Here is a 7,177-nt window from a genome sequence, read left to right as displayed (position 1 = left end):
TACACAAAGAATGTTCTAATGTTGAAAAAAGGCATAGTATATTTGCATAATGAAATCTGGGCTGGTATTAGTCTTTAGAGAATTCATTGAATATACGTATTATAGAAAAACTATACACGGGGAAGCTGGCGCTGGGGAGAACACTTGCCCTCCACCTCCTCCCAGCACTCTGGCAGCAGAGGTGGCTGCACCAGGGTCAGGAACTCTGATGTTTCACTTACAAAAACTGTTGCTGTTGATTTCTCAACAATGTTGCAGTGGATTCATTTCTGAGAGGAGCAGCATGGTGGGGGCAAGAGGCATGGAGTCAACACACAGACCCCGGGAGTTGGGTGAAAGCAGGCTTGAGGTGAGCAGCTGGCAGACTCATTTATTATAGTTGGTACAACAGCTTATATAGCCAAGACCAGCCAATCTGGACAAGGGGCGATCTATGCCCCAACCAATCACAGCCTGTTGCCAGGCAGTTTCCAAAGCCATCCAATCACAGCCTGCTGCCAGGCAGTTTCCAGAGCCATCCAATCACAGCCTGTCTCCAGGCAGTTTCCAAAGCCATCCAATCACAGCCTGTTGTCAGGCAGGCTCCATTGCCAGGTGGGTTTCAAAGACATTCCTGACTAACTGATGCTCACTTGCCAGTGGCCACCTTTGCATGGCCTTCTCATTCCACTACAAAAAAACAACAACAGATCCCTCCTTCCCTGTGACCCCAGCGGCATTCCTGGGCCCACACCAGGCAGTGCCCTGGGCCCATTCTCCGGGCCCACCCCCCTTCACTACAGTGTCACCTCTCTCCTGTGGCCCCACAAGCCTATAGTCTCAGGCCCCTGCCATCCTATTCAGGGAGCCCAGTCTCACTGCTCTGGGCCCTCTCTTCCAGGGGCTGCCTGCTGCCTACTTGGGATCTGCTTCTAGGCCACTTTGGTGCCAAATCCTGAGGTTCTCTAATGATCTTGCTTCATTTTGGCTACAAATATGGAGGGACTGGTTCATCACAGAGTGAGGACCCAAAAGTGGTTGAATTACCACCTACACAGATCTCTCTGCCAGAATCTCCAAGGGATGACCAGCCCCTCCCTGTGCATCCTGATCATTACACCAACTCTGCTGGTAGCCTCTCCTCAGCACATTCAGACTGTGATGGACCAGCTGACAGGACAGATGACACAGAGAGTCACAGCAGTGGATGCCTCTGGATCCCCCAAAGAGTAGTTCATTCTCACTGGTCCAGATGGAACAGGAACTGAGATGGTAATCCTGGCTTTCCTGGAGACATCCAGCACAAAGCAGCTCATATTCAATGCCTGAGACAACCTCATTCCTGGCAGGATCCAGATGGTCATGGATCTGTTTCTGTGGAGCAATTGCTGGGCAAGATGGGCCTATAGCTGCTCCAGGTGGTGGAGTCGTGTGTGGTCTGTGGTGACAAAGCCTCTGGCCATCACTATGTGGCTGTCAGTTGTGAAGGTTGCAAAGGTTTCTTTAAAAGGACCATGCAGAAAAATTTGTCAGAGCAACCAAGACTTTGTCGCCAACAAACATCACTGCAATCACTGTCGGTTTTGCTGGCTGAAAAAATTTTTGGCTATGGAATCTGTGCAGTGTGAACAGAAGCCCATTGATATGCAGTGGGAGAACCAAATGTGCTGCTTCACCTGAGAAAATCTATATCCAGAAGGACCTGAGAAGTCCTCCAATAGCCACAAAACATTTGTGGCAGACAAAGATGGAGCAAGGGATGCTTCTGAATATCCAGCAGCCTACATCAGGATGACACAGTTCTCTTAGCCATGACTCCACAGCAGAAACAAGCCAGGGAGCTTAGACACACTGGCAAACAGTGACCTCCCTTGCCAAGTGAATCCTTGAACAATGTTGACACTTTCAAAAACCAGCTAGAGGACCAGTCTGCAAGTGAGATTACATGGGCCTTTGATATTTTATCTAAAGCATTTAATACCACGGACAACTACTGGCCTCCAAGCCTGGTCAAAGACATAGACACCAGTGGAAAGGGGAGCATCCACATTACCAGCAGAGACCAGTCAACACCCATCAATGAGGTTGAAGGCCCTCTCCTGTCAAACACATCCCTTACATTTAAGCTGACAATGCCCAGACCAGTATTTAAATCCCAGTGGAAAAAATGGGACATCAAAGAAGCAGGTACCTTTCTCTGAAGGGAGGAGAGAACTTCCATTTTGACTCTGACCCTATCAGAATAAGATCAAAGTCTGCAAACCCTAAAGGCTTCCATAGCCTTGGCAGCTCATGACAAGACCCTCAGGTGATTACTGATGTCATAATTAAGAGTGTCAAATTGTTAAGTCAACAACAGGAGTCACTGTGCACTTACTCACCATGTAGGATTTCTGTCCTTAATGTGTTGTACTATGTGAATTAACAGTATAACTAGTACTTAAACAGTACTTTACACTTTGTGTTTCTGTGTGGGTGCAAACTATTGAAATCGTTACTTAGTATATACTAAGTTGATCTGTATATGAAGATAATTCAAAATGAATCTTGATGTGAATGGGATGGGAGAGGGAGTGGGAGAAGGGATGGTTGCAGGTGGAAGGGAGGTTATGGGAGAGAAAAGCCACTATAATCCAAATGTTGTACTTTGGAAATTTATATTTATTAAATAAGTTAAAAAAAGAAATACCTCAATGTGCACTACATCTACAAGTCTATTTCCCTCTGGTTCTTCCTCTCCATGCACTGGGCCAGTTCACTACAAGCCTTTCAGACACTTGGTCAGCACTGTAACACAGCCTAGAGTGGGTCTGCTGGAATGACCTCTTCACTCTGGGCCTGGTCCAGTATGCCCAGGTCACAAGTCTCTCCTGTTGTGTGTTTTCTCAAGCAGCACACCAAGGAGTCTCAGAGAATGTAGAGAAATGATCAAAGGCTGAGTGACAACTCTGAGACTGTCTTGTTGAGATCAGCCACTTTATTTTTCAAGCAAGTTATATAGAGCCTAGTATCTGAGGTTTTACAGAGAGGCTTTGTTTTCCACAAAACTGCAACATACATCAGTAAGAACTTAAGTTGTGGGAGAGGAAACAGATGGAGACATCCACAATAGTAAGAGAGGAGGATGCTGTGTGCTTCTCCCACAGCCAGCTTCCCTATAGTTCCACACAGCATTCTGTGGAACTAGAACAGAGTTCACTGTGTTTAGTGCCCTCCTCAAGTGTGCAGACACAGAGCCTCAAACTTGTCAATACTGTGGCTATCTTGTTCCCCAACATTTCCTCCACTGTTTTTATTTTGTAACTAATACAAAGTGAATATTGGGATTTATGAACATTAGAGAGTAGTCACCAAATTATTTTAAGAAAAATACTTAGAATAATGATAGTAGCACCCCACAAAGTAAGATTTTCCAGACTTATTTGATGTAAGCCATTATTAAAATTATTAACCTAATTTGTGAACATTAGTAGCATCTACATGAATTTTAGCCAAATCATAAATATGTTTTGTTGAATTTGCAATCCTTTGGATTTTTGAACACTCTGTCATCCAGACATGTACTGATTAATCGTAGACAGATTATACACTGAGTTATTGCATCATGCTGTAGAGAATGCCTAAGAAACACTTAATACAATGACTTGTTACATGTGTGTGGCTTTTTCACCTGCCATAGTGGAGGCCATTGAGGCATTATAATAAGTATCTATCATTACATGGCATATATTCATTTTCAAATTCCAGAAAATGTGTAACATCCATTTGCCAAACAGCATTGCCTTTTAATTCTCTAGGGTAGACAGACATTTGTGGACCTAATGGCAAAATGGAGAGCATTGTTTGGAAGATGAGATAATAATTTTTTTGACAGGCAGAGTGGACAGTGAGAGAGAGAGACAGAGAGAAAGGTCTTCCTTTTCTGTTGATTCACCCCCCAAAGGCTGTTGTGTCTGGTGCAGCATGCCCATCTGAAGCCAGGAACCAGGTGCTTCTCCTGGTCTCCCATGCGGGTGCAGGGCCCAAGCACTTGGGCCATCCTTCACTGTACTCCCAGGCCTCAATAGAGAGCTGGCCTGGAAGAAGCGCAACCAGGACTGAATCTGGTGCCCTGAACAGGACTAGAACCCGGCGTGCCAGCACCACAGGTGAAGGATTAGCTTATTGAGCCACAGCGCTGGCCAAGATAATAAATTTTGATTGCCGAGTAGGGAGATATGGGAACTGTGCTTTAGTATGGTTGCAGGTTGATGCAGCAACTGATGGTTGAGTTTTTCTTGTTCTAAATATTGGATATGTACCCCAATAAGTTTTTTTTGGTAGCCTCATTTAGTCTGCTAGTGGTCCAGGAAGTGCAAAGTAGACTCCGATATAGGAGATGTATAAAAAGGTTTATGTAATTGAGTTACATTTTGTAGAGAGGTAAAAATAGTTTCAAGTGTTGTATTTTTGGCTAATATAGGAAGTTTCTAAGTATTGTGAAACTTTAGACACATACATAGAGTCAGTAAGATATTGACCACTTGGGAAGTCATTTGTAAGTTGTGCTGAACTCTGAACATTTTGCCAAGTTTTATGGACAAAATTTTTTTATTTAATTTATAACAAGTCATTGTGGCTGTTCCTGTACAAGTACCATGTGTACGTAAGATATTGGCCTGGGGAATAGGTGTCTACTCAGTATTTGAGACATAACATGGGTCATGCAGGTAAGGAGAGTGAGCAGCTTCCAATATGGGTAGTGGGAGTCTATTTTTTCCCAGAAAATGTTGTATAGCAGCTTGCCATATGGGATCATTTTCATGTAGATATTCTACTTCTTGTTTATTTAAAGGTAGTAGTAGGGTGTGGGACTCTACCCCAGCAATAGCTCAACACTGTTTTCTGCCTGACTTAATGAGTCATAATCATAGTGAAGTATGGTGTGATGAAGTTAGGAGGTACATGAGAGAGATGGGTAGACTCTGACTGCTTCTGGGCTTTGGCTCATTGTTCCCAAAGGTGTTTTTTGGTAGGGACTACAAGTAATTTATTTACTTCATTGGATTGTATCTATGTAGTTCCATTTTATCCAAAATTTTATTTATTAATTGAAATGCGTCCTGAGCCTCAGGAGTGACTATTCTTACCAAATTAAAGTGGACTCTCTCTCCAATAATTGCAACAAAAGACTCATTTGAAGAGTAGTAATGGACAAATGTGGTCTACACCAATTAATATGCTATAGGACCTTTTGTAACTCATTTAACTTTGAAGTTTTCTTTAACTCTAAATGTGGTTTTATAGATCTTATGGTTGTGTCAGTAATTATTGTTCCCAAATCTTTTATAGGTTGCTACCTTTGTAATTTTTCTGGTGCTACGTACAGTCCCTGTTTAGACAGCTTGCCCTGAAGGTCATAAAATGCTTTGTCTAAATAATCCTTACCTGGATGTCCTAGTAATGTATCATCTATATAATGAAAGGTGAAAACTGGCAGATATCTGCAAAAGAAAGGTTGCATAGCCTTATCAACATAATACTGGCATACAGTAGGACTATTTTTCATTCCATGGGGAAGTACTTCCCACTGATATTGGGATGAGGAGATACAATTATTTAACTGTTGCATTGGAAATGTGAATCACTCTTTATCTTTAGGATTGAGAGGAATAGAGAAAAAGCGATCTTTTAAGTCCAAAATAATGATATGGTAATGAGCAGGAATAGCAGAAAGGGATGGTGTCATCCCAAAATGGAATCTCTGCATACTTAGCAGGAGCATGAATCAAGTTCACCCCAAGGCAATTGGAAGACCATAAAAGTGTGTGTAGCCTTGTGCCCTAGTGCAGGAATCCAATGACCATGACCCCTTCCCTCACTGTGATTGCAGACAGCTGTTGTAATTGATGCTATTTTTCAAGCATTAATTGGTGCAGGATCAATTACAACCATTTCTGAAAATGACACAGGCCTTTCAACCAGATTTCTATCTGACCAAGCACTGTATGCAGGTGGCCTCCAGATAAAAACCAAGTCAGTGTTCTTGCACTCTCCTTTGTGCTGGAGGCTTTCTACTTAGTTGGTGTCTAACAATTTGTTTCCTGTAACAACTGATGTTCCTTATAGGTAATTTATCAAAAGATAAAAAGTATGATTTAAAAGTTCATGGTTATTGTCCTCAGCCATAAAACCTGCTATTGTCCTAATACCTCTTTGTCACTTTTTCTTACACATATAAGCATGTGTGTCAGTAAGTTTGGTTATACATTCAGTGTTGTTGATATTATCCTAAGTGTACAACTTTCATACCCTGCTTCTGTCATTTAAATCTTGTCTGGGTATTTGAAAAAGAAAGTCTCTCAAGGTTCACAGCCACCTAAAACTGCACCAGATTAAGAAGTGGTTTATAGCTTCATCCTTTGACAAGGAAGTTAATGAGTGTGTACATCTTAGAATGGGTTCTTCAGAGGGGAATTCCTCATGTCAAGGACACATTTCTTGTTAAAGTGGCAATGGTGCCTTCACAAACTGCCATCTGGCAGAACATATGCATTCTTGAGCATGAACATCACTGGTTCTCACCACTGTTGGGAAGATGAGAGCATGCTGTGGTTTCCTTAGAGCTTTTTTTGTGCCCATCAATGCACCAAGGTTTTCCTGTGTGTCCTGTGTGTTTTTATGAATGTTTAGTGACCCACTGACATGACATTCATCCTCATTTTACTGCTTAGAAACTGAGAGAAATTTAAGCAACTTGCCTCAAGGCCCTGGGGTGGGAGAGTGGAGAGAAACCATGAAGTTGGTGCCCAGAGAGCCTGGCACACCTGTTTTATTCTCACATACCCCAGCCCCTCCCTTCCCAGTCCTATCACACCACAAATGCTTTATGGTCTCTTGCTCTGATGGGGAAATAAACTGATTTCTCTGACAATGAACAGAGAATGGCTCTCAGGCCACTGTGGTCCTTCCCCTGCAGTGCTCTATGTCTCTGTCCATGGCCACCTTGCATTCATGTGCTTTACATTTTACCTGCCCTGTAAAAATTACTTTCATCCTGCAGTTAGCTGTCAAAGACCCACAGCTGCCTCTCAGGCCCTCAGGTTCCAGAGGTCTCTTCATCCAGTGCTTCCTAGGCATGACACTTTTTTAACTAGAAACAGATTCAAGATCTGAGGCACATTGCTTAATATCTCTGTGCCTCACTTTGTTCTGCCAT

At 42.8% G+C, this 7,177-nt stretch overlaps 1 pseudogene; it reads left to right on the top strand.

Annotated features, from left to right (window-relative positions):
- The first annotated feature begins 969 nt into the window (after positions 1–969).
- LOC133754148 (nuclear receptor subfamily 2 group C member 2-like) lies at positions 970–2,907 on the top strand (annotated as a pseudogene).
- The last annotated feature ends 4,270 nt before the right edge of the window (positions 2,908–7,177 follow it).

This window comes from Lepus europaeus, chromosome Y, assembly GCF_033115175.1.
Source record: "Lepus europaeus isolate LE1 chromosome Y, mLepTim1.pri, whole genome shotgun sequence".
Taxonomy (NCBI): Eukaryota; Metazoa; Chordata; class Mammalia; order Lagomorpha; family Leporidae; genus Lepus; species Lepus europaeus.
This window is presented reverse-complemented; position numbering and strand designations above follow the sequence as displayed.